At 45.6% G+C, this 14,384-nt stretch overlaps 1 protein-coding gene across 2 annotated transcripts in view; it reads left to right on the top strand.

The window, feature by feature from the left end:
• The window catches only part of ZMAT2 (zinc finger matrin-type 2), a 32,976-nt gene that overhangs the window by 236 nt on the left and 18,356 nt on the right, over positions 1-14,384 (top strand). The gene's annotated exons all lie outside the window — the stretch shown is intronic.

Raw genomic sequence — 14,384 nt, 5'->3', positions numbered from 1 at the left:
GTTCCCCCTCCCCTCCCGGGCCCTGAGTGCGGAGCTGTGCCCCCAGCCCGGGTAAAGACCCCCCCCCCCGAGCCCGGAGACGCTCGGCGGGATGCTCGAGGACAGGCTCTGTCTCAGCTGGCTCTTGCTCGCTCCCCTCCCCGTGGGCTCGGGGCAGTCTGGGCTCGGGGCCGGTCACTTGAGGCAGGTTCTCACCCTCCGTGCTTCGGATCCGGGCCAGGCGCTCCCGATCCGGGCCAGGCGCTCCCTCTGGCTCAGTCTCTTCGCTGGCTGGAGGGTTGTTCTGTTCTCCTCTCCGGTGGCGCTGTGCGTTGGGTCTCCCAGCGTCCGCCGCTAGCTTATGGACAGGATTCGTATTTGGTGGGAGCCGGCTTTAGCTCTTCCCATTTCGCGGCAGGGAGGTTAGTGTGGTAGTTCCGTGCAGGGAGCCGCAGCATTGTAGTGTCTGGATTTTGATCTTATTTTTTCCAGATACATTAATTCAGGGGCTCTCAGCCTTTCCAGACGACTGTACCCCTTTTAGGAGTCTGATTTATCTCGTGTATCCCCAAGTTTCACCTCAATTAAACTACTTGCTTACAAAATTAGACATAAAAGTACAAAAGTGTCACAGTACACTGTTACTGAAAAATAGCTGACTTTCACATTTTTGCTGTATAGTTATAAAATGAATCAATTGGATTATAAATTTGTACTTACATTTCATTGTATAGTATATAGAGCCGAATAAACAAGCCATTGTCTGTATGAAATTTTAGTTTGTACTGAATATGCTAGTGCTTTTTATGTAGCCTGTTGTAAAACTAGGCAAACATCTAGATGAGTTGACGTACCCCCTGATTGAGAGCCACTGCATTAATTAGTGTCCTGGCTTTTGATGTAGTGTCCTGATCACTATTCATTTCAGTTATTCTGGGAGAAGTTTCCTCCATTGGTTGGAGGTTAATATTGGGAGATCTGGGACTGCTGTTAATCCATTCATAAGTGCTTATTCAGATTTAGATTTGCTCCTTCACTGTTTTGCAGTAGGATTGTTGCTGCTTTAGTTGAGATGGAGCCAGAAGTGCAGTTGTTTTTTTGATATGCTAATGAGGGTGGGGTTCATCTTACTTTTGTTCTACATGTACAGCAGAACAGAAGTCACAGAATTTTGTTTGCAGGACTGTAGGTGGAAGGTTTCTATTTAGGCTATGTCAACACTACAGACTGTAATCACTGTAAGGTCTCGCATGTAGCCACTCTATGCCGACAGGAGACAGCTCTTCTGTCTGCTTAATTAAGCCATCCCCCACGAATGGTGGGGGAGAGTGTCCCCTGCCAACATAGCGCTATCTACACTGGTGTTTTTGTTGGTGAAACTTATGTCTGTCGGGTGTGTTTTTTCACACTCCTGACAGACAAAGGGTTTATCAACTAAAGTGCTAGTCTAGACATAGCCTTAGGGCTTGTGCCATTATGTATACTTTTCTGACAAAGTTGGGGCACAGACTTGCTCCCTTAATCAGTAGTAAAATGGGAGGTGATTGTATCTATCTAGTGGTTTCTTTGTGATATAGTAGGTCCTGCAGAGGTTTCTCTAATTCTTTTATAACTAGTTTGAAATCCCCTCAACCACTTATGATCCGGCTTAAGTATATTTAATTTAAGATGTCTTAAATTGCTGTTTTATTATAAAAACTTTATTTGTTTTGTGACTTTTCCTGAAAGATCAACAAAGAGTCCTGTGGCACCTTATAGACTAACTGATGTATTGGAGCATAAGCTTTCATGGGTGAATACCCACTTCATCAGATGCATGTAATGGAAATTTCCAGAGGCAGGTATAAATATGCAGGCCAGAACAGTCTGGAGATAACGAGGTTAGTTCAGTCAGGGAGGATGAGGCTCTGAAAGATCATAACTCTTATTTTATTGATGTTGACCTTTTATGTTAATATGTTGAGATCAAAGAAGATTAAGGTTGGAAGAGACCTCAGGAGGTCATCTAGTCCAACCCACCTTCTTAAAGCAGGACTAACAAGAAGTTTCTCTCCCTGACCATGGCTGAGTGTGTGCCAAATCCTAACCACTAGACTAGCAGATATGTTTCTAGTAAGTGTAAATGCTTTGGCAGATGTATGTGGATGATGGCATGCTTAGATCATTCATGTGCATGAGTGTAGGTTTTATCAGTTGTTTAGTGGGAATCTGGGTTTTGAGAATTGCTGTAGTAGACACGTGACAGGTTATTGTCTATGTAGAAAGTGGTAGTGCTGAGGGGGAGAGGGACAGATTTGGGGTAACTTCTTCCAACTTGAACCTACAAAAAAGATACCTAGGAAGAATTCACCACTCTTCCCCCTCCTCTCAAAACCAAAATGAAACAAAAACCTGACGTGAGGAGAGAGACTGTTCCCCACTCAAAACCCTGCTCTTCTGAGTCACAAGTAGAAGGAGGTGGAGTTCCCCCACAAAAATGCACTTGGGGAAATATCTTTATTTTCCCCTGTAGAAGAGACTTTATTTTCACTAAACTTAAAGCAAAGATGCTTGGAGATTTGACTATCTTATCCCCAAGGCCAGAGATAGAGATGCATGCCCTCCAAAAACCCCTCAGTGCTGGGGAACCTTTCCCTGCAAATTCAGGGAGATCTCTTAGATTCTGAGCTACTTGAGGGGCTTTTGGGGGACATGAGTCTCCCTATCTCTGCACTTGGGGATAGGATTTCCAAATCTCTTGCATTGCTGCTGCCTTCCCTTGTTCCAGCCCTGTCTTTTTCTGGCCTCTTTTTTTCCTTTTAGCCCCTCTGTCCTCTGATCTGTGAAAAAAAGTGACAGCTTCCAGATTGGCTTTTGTGTTACTGTGTATACAGTAAAGATCTTTGTTGTTCATTACCCATCTGCTATGTGGAGAAGCCTCACTCCCCTAAACCATATTCTTCCTGGTGCCTCAAACTGCTGCCAGTTCACTTATACCAACACTCAATTTAAGAGCTTGTCTACACTGGCAATTTACAGGGCTGCAACTTTCTCGCTCGGGTGGGTGAAAAAACACCCCCCTGAGTGCAGCAAGTTTCAGTGCTGTAAAGTGCTAGTGTAGGCAGTGCACTAGCTCTGGGAGCTACGTCCCTTGTGAAGGTAGTTTTTGTTTTTGGGTTTTTGGGTTTTTTTAGCTCTGCCGTGACCCTGTGAGCCACGTTAAAGCACTGCTGTGGCAGTGCTTTAGTATTGCCATTGTAGACTAGGCCTAAGTTGCTGAATCCATGCTATGTGGTTGTGAGGAGGCCATTCTGACTGCATAAAAACCCATCAGGGCTTCATGTTGAAACTGAATGAAAGGAGCATTGGGGTCACATGGATAAGTTTGATGGCATTCATTAAAACCACTTGCTAACTGGAGATCAAGACTGTTGTTTTAACAAACAGAGGTAATGCCAAAGAGTCAGCTATTAGCACTACTGGGGCTTATATATATATTTTTCTGCTTCCTTGGCAAAGCTTTCTGTTGCTTTGAGTCACATAGTGAAAAATGAGCAAGACAAATGGAATATTCAAGTGGCAGAATGGTCTAATGGTTAGTGCAGGAGACAGTCAGGCCCTGAATTCTATTCCCCCTGGTTGTAGGTGGATGTGGTGTTCATTCGTTAGAGCAGGACTAGAATCAGGACTCTTTGGTTTCGTTTTCAGCTTTGTCTCTGTCTTGCTATGCCACGTTCACAGCCATTCAACTTCTCTATGCCCTACAATTAACATGGGGCCTCGGGTACTTTTCAGTCCTTAGCAGATGTCATCTACAGGGGAAATATCATCTGTAACCTATAAGCAGTTGTTAATATAAAGATTTAGGGGCTTGCGGCAACCTCCATCCCCTGTTTGATCAATCTGAAAAAGTTCCTTTAGAATCACTAGGTAAGCCCTTGTTACAGATAGATCAGAAGTTGGATCTAATTCATTTCACTGTGTCTGGCCTGGGGACACTGGTAAAATATCTTCAAAAGACTACATCCCTTTTATTATAAAAAGAGAGTGAAGCAGCGATGAAATTGCCTTCTCTTCAGGCTTCAACCAACTTTGATTCGTGATAATACTGCTTTTATGTGGGATAATCTAGAGTCTGGAAAATACCCCAAAACATATTCTTTTGCACTTTGTGAATTTCCCTTTTTTCTTACATGTGGAGGCTAATAATAATCTTAGTTGTGACATGTTTAAAATGCTTAAGAAGCTCTGGGAATAAATGAGAAGTTTTCTACCTATTTCCAAGACATTTATATTCCTATCACTGGTTGTTCATTCCATTTTAAGGATTGCCAGGAGGGGGCAATTTTGAATGTTGTACCGTTGCTATAGTTTCAAATGTTTGTTTTTATTTTTGTATTATTCATGATTAGAGTCTTCATTTGGCTAAGTAAGGGAAAGATGTCATGTATTGAGGGTATATAGTGTTTTTCTTTTTGTTTCCCAGCTGCGAGCAGAGAAACCACTATTCACAGATTTTTTTTCTTTTTATCAATGTGAAAATAAAAGCATGCATGCAAAATAAAATTAGAAAGCAATATATATTTGATCCTAATCATCTGTTGAAGTTGTGAGGGTACGTTTTTCTACAAAATGAAGTGTCTAAGCATTTACGGACCTCTTCCTTAGTCAGTGTTCCTAACTTATAGCCATCTGGGTATTGGGTCTGGTAAAGAAAGTCATCTTTTGGAGCAAATGGAATATATAACTGCGCACACAGAGAGTAGATACATGAGGTGGAATACTTGCCGATTAGAATATCCTATGTTGGCAAATATAATAGCATATTAAAATTAATGGGCTACTTAAAATGAAATTGTCTCACTCTTGGCTATAATCCTGCTTGTGTTTCCCACCAAAAATACAGTGAACTGTGAGTTAAGATTGCATCGCCTACCAATACAAATTGTAAAAAACAAGAAAATAAGCAGTTGAGTGATTTTAAAACCCCATCTACACTCTGCTCATCATCTCAACTTCAACTGTCTCCACTCTTACCCTGATTTGCAATTCTTTCTCTTTTCCACTTTACGCCCAACCTTATATCAATAACAGGCTGGGCCATAGTGAAAGTGAGCATGAAATAGTAGCATTCATGAGTCTAAGGAATTGTAGGAGGGAAGACAGCGGAATAAAGATAACAACATAAGAACAGCCATACTGGGTCAGACCAAAGGTCCATCAAGCCTAGTATCCTGTCCTCTGACAGTGGCCAATGGCAGATGCCCCAAAGGGAATGAACAGACAGGTTATCATCAAGTGATCCATGCCTTGTCACCCAGTCCCAGCTTCTGGCAAAGAGAGGCTAGGGACACCATTCCTGCCCATCCTGGCTAATAGCCATTGATGGATCTATCTTCCATGACTCTATCTAGCTCCCTTTTGAACCCTGTTATAGTAATGGCAGGTTGACTGTGCGTTGTGTGAAAACATACTTTCTTGTGTTTGTTTTAAACCTGCTACCTATTAATTTCATTTAGTGATCCCTTGTTCTAGTATTATGAGAAGGAGTAAATAACACTTCCTTATTTACTTTCTCTATACCACTCATGATTTTATAGATCTCTATCATATCCCCATCTTAGTCGTCTCTTTTTCAAGTTGAAAAGTCCTAGTCTTGTTAATCTCTCCTCATACGGAAGCCATTCTATACCCCTAAACATTTTTGTTGCCCTTTTCTGAATCTTTTCCAATTCCAATATATATTTTTTTAAGATGGGGCAACCACATCTGCAAGCAGTATTCAAGGTGTGGGCGTACCATGGATTTATATAGAGGCAATATGATATTTTCTGTCTTATTATCTATCCCTTTCTTGATGATTCCCAACATTCTGTTTGCTTTTTTGATTGCCACTGCACTTTGAGTGGATGATTTCAGAGAACTATCCACAATGACTGCAAGATCTCTTTCTTGAGTGGTAACAGCTAATTTAGACTCCATCATTGTGCATGTGTGTGTGTATGTGTATATATACATATAGAAAGAGAGTGTGTGTGTGAGAGTGTTAGGATTATGTTTTCCAGTGTGCATTACTTTGCATTTATCAACTTTAAATTTCATCTGCCATTTTGTTGCCCACTCACCCAGGTTTGAGAGATCCTTTTGTAGCTCTTTGCAGTCTGCCTGGGACTTAACTATCTTGAGTAGTTTTGTATCATCTGCAAATTTTGCCACCTCACTGTTTACCCCTTTTCCCAGATCATTTATGAATATGTTAAATAGGACTGGGCCCAGTATAGATCCCTGGGGGACACCACTATTTACCTCTTTCCATTCTGAAAACTGACCATTTATTCCTACCCTTTGTTTCCTAACTTTTAACCGGTTACTGATCCATGAGAGAACCTTCCCTCTTATCCCATGACGGCTTATTTTGCTTAAGAACCTTTGGTAAGGGACCTTGTCAAAGGCTTCCTGAAAATCTAAATACACTATATCCACTGGATCTCCTTTGTCCGCATGCTTGTTTACCCCCTCAAAGAATTCTAGTAGATTGGTTTTCCCTTTACAAAAACCACGTTGACTATTTCCCAACAAATTATATTCATCTATGTGTCTGATGATTTTGTTCTTTACGATAGTTTCAACCTTTTTGCCCGGTACTGAAGTGAGGCTTACTGGCCTGTAGTTGCCAGGGTCACCTCTGTAGCCCTTTTTAAAAATTGGCATCACATTAGCTATCCTCCAGTCATTTGGTACAGAAGCTGATTTAAATTATAGGTTACAGATGACAATTAGTAGTTCTGCAATTTCACATTTGAGTTCCTTCAGAACTCTTGGGTGAATACCATCAGGTCCTGGAGACTTATTATTGTTTAGTTTATCAATTTGTTCCAAAACCTCCTCTAATGACACCTCAGTTTGGGACAGTTCCTCAGATCTGTCACCCAAAAAGAATGGCTCAGGCTTGGGAATCTCCCTTACATCCTCAACAGTGAAGACTGATGCAAAGAATTCATTTAGTTTCTCCGCAATGGCCTTATTGTCTTTGAGTGCTCCTTTAGCATCTCGATCGTCCAGTGGCCCCACTGGTTGTTTTGTAGGCTTTCTGCTTCTGATGTATTTAAAAAAAAAATTGCTATTACTTTTGCAGTCTTTGGCTAGCTGTTCTTCAAATTCTTTTTTGGTCTTTCTAATTATATTTTTACACTTCATTTGCCAGAGTTCATGCTCTTTTCTATTTTCCTCATTAGGCTTTATCTTCCACTTTTTAAAGCAGGGGTGGGCAAACCTTTTGGCCCGAGGGCCACATCGGGGTTGCACAACTGTATGGAGGGCCAGGTAGGGAAGGCTGTGCCTCTCCAAACAGCCTGGCCCTCGCCCCCTGACTTCCCCTCCCTCAGAACCTCCAACCCTCCCTGCTCCTCGTCCCCTGACCGCCCCCTCCCGGTACCTCCGCCCCCATATAGCCCCCCCCCCCCAGGACTCCCACCCCCTATCCAACTGCCTTCTGCTCCTCATCCCCTGACTGCCCTCCCGATCTCTATCCACATCCCTGCCCCCTGACAGGCCCCCCTGGACTCCCACTCCCAACCCTACCTGTCCTCATCCCCTTACCACCTCCCCAGAACCTCTGCCCCATTCAACTGCCCCCTCCTCCCTGACTGCCTCTCAGGACCTCCCTTACCCAACCCCCCCACTCCCCGCCCCCTTACCAGCAGCAGGAGCTCGCAGCCACGACACCCGGCCAGAGCCAGCTGCGCTCCCCATGCTGCCCAGCGGGAGTGGTGGGCCAGAGTGCGGCCCGCGCGGCAGCGGTGGCTGTGGGGAAGAGAGGAGCTATGGGGCCGGGCAGGATGGTCCTGCAGGCCGTAGTTTCCCCACGTCTGTTTTAAAGGATGTCTTTTTGCCTCTCGCTGCTTCTTTTACGTTGTTGTTTAACCATGGTGGCTCTTTTTTGGTTCTCTTACTATGTTTTTTAAAGTGGGGTATACATTTAAGTTGAGCCTCTATTATGGTATTTCCATGGATTTCAAGAAGGCAGACTTTAGCAAACTCAGGAAGCTTGTAGGTAAGATTCCATGGGAAGCAAGTCGAAGGGGAAAAACAGTTTGAGAGAGTTGGTAGTTTTTCAGAGACAACATTAAGGGCACAAGAGCAAACTATCCCACTGCGCAGGAAAGATAAGAAGTCTGGCAAGAGAGCATGCTTGCTTGACCAGGAAATCTTCCATGATCTGAAACTCAAAGAAGAGTCCTACCAAAAAAAGGTCAAATTGCAAAGAATGAATCTAAACAAACTACACAAACATGTGCTGTGTTCCCTGTAAGCTGGGCGGTTGGGCAGCTGCCTACGAGAGATTCAAGTGCCATGCAGTTGATTAGCAAAGCCATGCACATCCAGCCAGCAGTGTGTGTTTAGGTGCCCCTCCCCCCTGCAGCTTTGCAGCCAGATTGCTCCTGCAGCTGCTCCCAGGACCCTCCTGCTGGCTGCGCAGAGTGGGAAAAGGAGGGTACTGATGTCACGATGTTCCCCAGCCCCTGTACCCCATCTCCAGAGAGCAGGGTGGAGGGGACAGGGCTCAGGACATGCAGCAGTTCTGAGGTCTGAACAAGCCTTCGGGTGAGTGAGTGCCTTAAAGAGACAGTGCATGGTCTCTCAGACTTCCCCAGCAGCCAGCATACACTCACTCTCTTTCCCCCCTCCCCCCTGCACATGTACCCCATCTCTGCAGAGTGGGGGAAGGGGAACATGGTTCAGGAGGAGGAGAGCTATCAACGAGTGCCTTAAAGAGACAGCAAACGGGCGGGCGTCTCTCAGAAACTTCCCCAGCAGCTCGCTCTCAATCTGTCTCGCATGTCTCCCAACTCTGTTGTTGTTTGTTAGTTCTTGGTACTTCCTGCAATGCACATATATTCTCTGTAATTTTATTCTTTCAAAATGTGTTATTTTAGTTTTTTGACTGGTCTCTGCATTTCATAATTGTTATTTCTCTCTTAAATTTAATTCTTTGAGTAGTGAGTTCTAAAATTCCGAACTTGTCCTGCTGGCATGATTATCCCTATTTGTAACTTTTAAAAAATGTTATATCTAGGTTTTTTTGTTTCTACTGGTAGCGCACATCCACACATTACCTTGGTGCACATAACAAAATTTATTCCACACGTGTGGAAAAAATTAGAGGGAACATTGATGCAGGGACAAAATTAGAAAGGCCAAGGCATAAAATGAGATTAAACTAGCTAAAGACATAAAGAGTAACAAGAAAACATTCTACAAATACATTAGAAGCAAGAGGAAGATCAAGGACAGGTTAGGCCTGTTACTCAATGAGGGGGCGGGGGGAAGACAACAGAAAATGTGGAAATAGCAGAAGTGCTAAATTTATTTTTTTTGTTTGTTTTCACCAAAAAGGTTAGTCATGATTGGATGTCTAAAACAGTGAATGCCAGTGAAAATGAGGTAGGATCTGAGGCCAAAATAGGGAAAGAACAAGTTAAAAATTACTTAGATAAGTTAGATGTCTTCAAGTGGCAGGGCCTGATGAACTACATCCTAGAACAGTGTTTCTCAGTTGCGGCTACTAAGGGATTTTCTTACTGCCACAGCCTCCTGGGCTGTGATGGGTGAGTGGGGGGCTCCCCCTCCCTGTTGCTCCTGGATGCACTGCCTTGATGTTGGTTGCTGGGGCTACTAGGAGGGATTGGGTCCTGCCCCCTCTGGAGTCACCTGGGGCACAATGCTGGAGGACCAGGCGGCCAGTGAGTTCCCTGCATTCCCAGGGGTGGTAGGGCTCAGGCTTTGGGCTTCAGCCCTGGGGTGGCTCTGGCTGCGCAACAGCGGGCTGCCCCAGGCTCTGGCCACACGGGTTCAAGCTCCATCCCTGGGCCCCGTCCTCCAGCCGCGAGGCTTCAGGCTCATGCAGCAAGGTTTCAAGTTCCAGCCCCCTGCTACCTCTCCCAACCCCCATCTCCCCATGTCCCCACTGCCTCCCCAGGGCTTAATTTGTCCCTAAGCTTGCCAGGGCTGAGTAAGACTGCTGTGAAAAGTGATATAAACAAACATACAAGTATCACTTTTCACAACAGACTTACTAGCTAGCAATAAATATATACACATCCAAATTATTGTAATTTGTGCATATTTATTTGGTTTTCCTAAAGCTAATTAAGTATTTTATGGAAAAAGTGTGAGTTCGGCCACCAGCAAGAGTTGGTGGCCATATTCTGAGGCCACCAAAAAATTTGTCCTGAGAACTCCTGTTAGAATACTCAAGGAGCTGACTGAGGAGATGTCTGAGCCATTAGCAATTATCTTAAACTCATTGAAGATGGGAGAGATTCCAGAGTTCTGGAAGAGGGCAAATATAGTGCCAATCTTAAAAAAACGGGGAATAAAGACAACCCGGAGAATTACAGACTAGTCAGCTTAACTTTAGTACCCAGAAAGATAATGGAGCAATAATAAAGCAATCAATTTGAAAACTCCTAGAATATAATAAGGTGATAAGTAACAATCTCAACATGGATTTGTCGAGAACAAATTGTGTCAAACCCACCTAATAGCTTTCTTTGACAGGGTAACAAGGCTTGTGGATAGGAAGAAGTGGTAGATGTGGTATATCTTGACTTCAGTAAGGCTTTTGATACTGTCTCAAATGACCTTCTCATAAACAAACTAGGGATATACAGCCTATGGAGCTATTCTAAGGTGGGTGCATAACTGATTGGGAAAACCATTCCCAGAGAGTAGTTGTCAGTGATTCGCAGTCAAGCTGGAAGGACGTAGCGAGTGGGGTCCTGCAGGGATCAGTTCTGGGTCCAGTTCTGTTCAATATCTTCATCAGTGATTTAGATAATGGCATAGAGAGTACACTTATAACATTTGCGAACGATATCAAGCTGGGAGGGGTTGCAAGTGCTTTGGAGGGTGAGATTAAAATTCAAAATGATCTGGACAAACTGGAGAAATGGTTTGAAGTAAATAAGCAGCCTTGCATGGATACAAATTTATATCTGTGGAACTGCAGTGCTCTCCCAGATACCGCAGCAGCGAAAGGAGTAAAGCACGGGGCCGCTGCTCCTAGGAGCCAGCACCCAGTGTGGCAGCTCCTCCTGCATGGCTGTACCGTCCCTCGCCCCCAGCCCTGCCCCGTCCCTTCCACACAGCTGTCTGCATCTCCTGTCTGGGAACGTGCGTGCTGCTAGAACACAGGGGAGTGAGACCAGGGACAGCTGCTGATGAGTCTAGTTCCCGCCCCAGTGGGTGGGGTTGGGGTCGGTACAGCCACGCCGGAGGAACTGCCGGTGCTGGGCGCTGGCTCTTGGGAGCGTTGGCCCTGTGTTCTGCTCCTTTTGCCGCCATGTTTCCTGGGATAGTCCTACAGATACTGATTTATATCTGCGGGTATAAATTTGTATCCACTCAAGGCTCTATAAATAGGATGAATTTCAATAAGGACAGAGGCAGAGTACTCCGCTTAGGAAGGAACAATCATTTGCACGTGTACAAAATGAGAAATGACTCCCTAGGAAAAGGTACTGTGGAAAGGGATCTGGGGATTATAGTGAATCATAAGCTAAATATGAGTCAACAGTGTAACACTGTTGCAAAAAAGGCAAACATTCTGGATGTATTAGTAGGAGTGTTGTAAGCAAGACATGAGAGTAATTCTTCCGCTCTACTCCCTGTAGATAAGGCCTCAGCGGAAGTATTGTGTCCAATTCTGGGTGCCACATTTCAGGAAAGATGTGGACAAACTGGAGGAAGTCCAGAGGAGAACAACAAAGATTATTAAAGATCTGGAAAACATGACCTGTGAGGGAAGATTGAAAAAATTGGGTTTGTTTAGTGTGGAGAAGAGAAGACACGGGGGAGATAGGGGAACATGATAACAGTTTTCAGGTACATAAAAGGTTTTTACAAGTAAGAGGGAGAAAAATTGTTCTCTTTAACCTCTGAGGATAGGGCAAGAAGCAATGGGCTTAAATTGCAGCAAGGGAGCTTTAGGTTGGACATTAAGAAAAATCTTTCTAACTGTCAGAGTGGTTAAGCACAGGAATAAATTGCCTAAGGAGGTTGTAGAATCTTCATCATTGGAGGTTTTTAAGAGCAGGTTAGACAAACAACTGTCAGGAATGGCCTAGTTATTACATAGTTCTGCCTTGAGTGCAGGGGACTGGACTAGATTATCTCAAGGTCCCTTCCAGTCCTACACTTCTATGATTTTATGGAAGGAGAGGGAGAGTAGCTACTTGAGATGCCTCGGATGTGGGGAAGGCACCACTCCAGTTGGCTACTGTCTTTAGTGAACCTTCTGTGGTTTGCTAGAGGGATATACCTGATCATATCAATCTGAATGGGGCTCTTCTTTGTGTTTTAACAATTGTGGATAGGGAATAGGTCGGGGAGAGGCTCAGAGACTGGCAGAAAGGTTGAGCAGAACAGTTATCTGAAAAATGATTGTGCCAATGTGGAAACTGAATTGAATCACAAGTGCATATCTTGTCACAACCTTAATTTTAGCATCTCCACTGGTGCCTAGATAAAATTTGCACATCATTTATGTAGAGGTCATATCCATGTGAAGAATTATTTTCCATAATTAATCCTGTATCCGTGAACATTTGACAGTGTCAGTGCCCATCTCCCCTGGAACTCACTTGAGCATTCTTAGTTTTTGAGCAAAAGACATTTCTGGAACAGATTTTTTTTTTAAATGTTTTCTCTCTTCCTGTTCCCCTCCTCTCCCCTATTTGTCAGAGATGCAGGAATAGGAGAGTTGGACCTGAGACAGCTTTTCTGCAAATAAAAAAAGTAATGATTTTAAAGTCTGATATGTGACTAGGGCCCTACCAAATTCATTGTCCATTTTGGTCAATTTCATGGTCATAGGATTTAAAAAAAGTAAATTTCATGATTTCAGCTATTTAAATCTGAAATTTCATGGTGGTGTAATTGTAGGAGTCCTGACCCAAAAAGGAGTGGTGTGTGGGCAGGGCCAGTGCAACGATATTTTGCGCCCTAGGCAAAACTTCCACCTTGTGCCCCCCGCCCCCACCCCTCCCCCCGGAGCATCGCTTATTATAAACTTTCAAAAATGAATACTGCATAATGTGGCATTGTTCATTAGAATTAATACACATTCAGCTTGAAAATTTATTAAATTTCATTATTTAGTCTACATATTTAATTAAAATAAATGAATAACCTGACAGGGTCTGGGGCTGGCTGGCTTTGGGCACGGGGGTGTGGCAGGGGTTGGATGGAGACAGGGGAGTGCGGGGCTTGCTGGCTTCGGGCAGAGGGGTGCAGCAGGGGTTGGATGGAGATGGGGGGTGTGGGGCTAGCTAGCTTCAGGCAGGGGGGTGCGGCAGGGGTTGGCTGGAGACGGGGTGTGGGGCTGGCTGGCTTCGGGCAGGGCAGGGGATGCGGAGCTGGTTGGCAATGGGGAGTGGGGTTGGCTGGAGATGGGGTGTGGGGCTGGCTTCAGGCAGGGGTGTGTGGCAGGGGCTGGCTGGAGACAGGTGGTGTGAGGCTGGCTGCAGGCAGGGCAGGAGGTGCGACAGGGTGTGGGGCTGGCTGCGGGCAGGTAGGGGGTGTGGGGTTGGCTGGGGGCAAGGCAGGGGGTACAGCAGGGGCTGGCAGCGGGCAGGGTGGCAGGTACCAGGGCCGTCACTAGATATTCTGGGGCCCTACGCAGCCCCCCCCGCGGGGGTGGGTGTGTGGTGCCCCAGGCCTCTGGGGGGAGGAGCGGGGAGGCCCCAGGCTTCCGTGGGGGCGCAGGTCTCCGGAGGGGCGGGGCTGGCTTGGAGGGCAGTGGGGAACCACTCCCCAGCGGCGTGGCTGGGTCTGGGTCTCTGCACTTCCCGCTGGCGAGTGCAGGCCCGGCCCTGGGGAAAAGCCAGAGCAGCAGGGAGCAGCACAGCGCCCCCGGCGGCTGGAGGAGGAATGACATCACTTCCTGGCCTGCTGGCCGGAGCTGATCAAAGCCGCAGCGCCCCCTCGCACAGTGGCGGGAAGAGTATTAAGCGTTTAGCCGGTGCTGGGTGAGCATCCCAGAGGTTTTGGACACCGTTTTTTGGCACCCTCAAATCTTGGCGCCCTAAGCGACCCCCTAGTTTGCCTAGTGGTTGCACCAGCCCTGTGTGTGGGGATGTCTCAGGTTATTGTAGTGGGGGTTGCAGTATTGCTACTCTTACTTCTGCACTGCTGCTGCTGGTGGTACTGTCTTCAGAGCTGGAGAACGGTGGCTGCCTGCTCAGAGGCCATCTCTGAAGGCAGAGCTGCCGCCAGCAGCAGCAGCGCAGAAATAAAGATGGCAAGTTATGGTATTGCCACCTTTACTTCTGCACTGCAGCCCGCAGAGCTGGGTCCTCAGTCAGCAGCTGCCACTCTCTGGCCACTTAGCTCTGAAGGCAGCAGCACAGAAGTAAAGGTGGCAT

Source organism: Mauremys mutica, chromosome 8, assembly GCF_020497125.1.
Source record: "Mauremys mutica isolate MM-2020 ecotype Southern chromosome 8, ASM2049712v1, whole genome shotgun sequence".
NCBI classification, from domain to species: Eukaryota; Metazoa; Chordata; order Testudines; family Geoemydidae; genus Mauremys; species Mauremys mutica.
This window is presented reverse-complemented; position numbering and strand designations above follow the sequence as displayed.